General features: G+C 37.3%; 1 non-coding gene across 1 annotated transcript; it reads left to right on the top strand.

The window, feature by feature from the left end:
* Positions 1 to 210: 210 nt before the first annotated feature.
* Positions 211 to 317, top strand: LOC115030108. The gene has a single exon (XR_003835736.1). It is a non-coding gene; the product is annotated as a U6 spliceosomal RNA (small nuclear RNA).
* Positions 318 to 2,445: the final 2,128 nt, after the last annotated feature.

The following is a 2,445-nucleotide window of genomic DNA, read 5'->3' as shown; positions in this document are numbered from 1 at the left end:
TGTTGGGTCCCTATCATGGGCTGGAAAGACTGCTAAATCACATGTTTGACCTCAGTTAGCAAAACTGCCAAAAGAGCTGTACAGTTCTCATTTGTCTGATGAGTAATGTGTTTTTTCTCACACATTTCATAAACTAACAGTCAGAATTAAAATAAGTTTTATTAGTTTGTACAAAATTACACAGTAGGCCTCCATGAAAGGTTATAGAGAGTGCTCGCTTTGGCAGCACATATACTAAAATGGGAACTATACAGAGAAGGTTAGCATGGCCCCTGCACAATGATGACACGCAAATTTGTGAAGCTTTCCATATTTTTAGAACAACAAATGCACTAAATAAAGACAGAATATTAAAAGCAGTAAGGGAAAAAGGTCAAGTAACATTTAAAGGCAGGTGTATTAGAATTAGTCCAGACTTCTCATCAGAGACTGTGAAATCCAGAAGATCCTGGACAAAATTTATACAGACACTAAGAGAACACAAATGCCAGCCCAGGCTACTATACCCAGCCAAACTCTCAATTGCCATAGATGGAAAAACCAAAGTATTCCATGACAAAACCAAATTCACACAATACCTTTCCACGAATCCAGTCCTTCAAAGGATAATAATGGGAAAACACCAATACAAGGACAGAAACTATGTCCTAGAAAAGGCAAGAAAATAATCCTTCAACAAATCTAAAAGAAGACAGCCACAAGAACAGGATCCTAACTCTAAAAACAAAAATGACAATTTTCCAAGCAAATGGTCTGAAGAAACAAGCTGGAGTAGCCATTCTAATATCGAATAAAATCTACTTCCAACCCAAAGTTATCAAAAAAGACAGAGGGGCACTTCATTCTCATCAAAGGTAAAATCTTCCAAGATGAACTCTCAATTCTGAATATCTATGCTCCAAATGCAAGGGCAACTACATTCATTAAAGAAACTTTAGTAAAGCTCAAAGCACACATTGCACCTCACACAATAATACTGGGAGAATACAACACCCCTCTCTTATCAATGGACAGATCCTGGAAACAGAAACTAATAGAGACATGGTGAAACTAACAGAAGTTATGAAACAAATGGATTTAATAGATATCTACAGAACATTTTTTCCTAAAACAAAAGGATATACCTTCTTCTCAGCTCCTCATGGTACTGTCTCCAAAATTAACCATATAATTAGTCACAAAACAGGCCTCCACAGATACAAAAATATTGAAATTGTCCCATGCATCCTATCAGATCACCATGGACTAAGGCTGATATTTAATAAAAACATAAATAATAGAAAGCCAACATTCACGTGGAAACTGAACAATACTCACTCTCCTCAACGATACCTTGGACAAGTAAGAAATAAAGAAATTAAAGACTTTTTAGAGTTTAATGAAAATAAACCACGACATACCCAAACTTATGGGACACAATGAAAGCATTCCTGAGAGAAAAACTCATAGCTCTGACTGCCTCCGAAAAGAAACTAGAGAAAGCGTACACTAGCAGCTTGACAACACACCTAAAAGCTCTAGAACAAAAAGAAGCAAATTCACCCAAGAGGAGTANACTGCAGGAAATAATCAAACTCAGGGCCAAAATCAACCAAGAGGAAACAAAAAGTAATATTCAAAGAATCAACCATACCAGGAGCTGGTTATTTGAGAAAAATCAACAAGATAGATAAACCCTTAGCCAGACTCACTAGAGGGCACAGGGACAGTATCCTAATTAACAAAATCAGAAATGAAAAGGGAGACATAACAACANAAAAGAAAAAGTAAAGAATAAAAAAAAAAAAAAAAAAAAAAAAACAACTGGAAAACCTGAATAAAATGGACAAATTTCTAGACAGATACCAGGTACCAAAGTTAAATCAGAATCAGAATAATGATTTAAACAGTCCTATATCCCCTAAAGAAATAGAAGCAGTCATTAATAGTCTGCCAACCAAAAAAAGACCAGGACCAGATGGGTTTAGTGCAGAGTTATTTCAGACCTTCAAAGAAGGCCAAATGTCAGTTCTCAAACTATTCCACACAATAGAAACAGAAGATACTCTACCCAGTCTCTGGCAAACACAGAAGTGGATGCTCCCAATGGAGGAGCTAGAGAAAATACCCAAGGAGCCGAAGGGGTCTGCAACCTTATAGGTGGAACAACAATATGAACTAACCAGTACTCCTAGAGCTCATGTCTCTGGCTGCATTTTTATCAGAAGACGGCCTATGTGGCCATCATTGGGAATAGAGGCCCCTTGTTCTTGCAAACTTTATATGCCCCAGTACAGGGGAACACCAGGGCCAAGAAGTAGGAGTGGGTGTGTTGTTGGGGGGGGGGCGAGGATAGCATTTGAAATGTAAATGAATTAAATACCTAATAAAAAATTGGAGGGGAAAAAAGAAAAGTTAGAGAGAGAGGATTCCAGCATTGTTTTTCATGGTAGTACTAATGTATGC

Source organism: Mus caroli, chromosome X, assembly GCF_900094665.2.
Source record: "Mus caroli chromosome X, CAROLI_EIJ_v1.1, whole genome shotgun sequence".
Classification (NCBI taxonomy): domain Eukaryota; kingdom Metazoa; phylum Chordata; class Mammalia; order Rodentia; family Muridae; genus Mus; species Mus caroli.
This window is presented reverse-complemented; position numbering and strand designations above follow the sequence as displayed.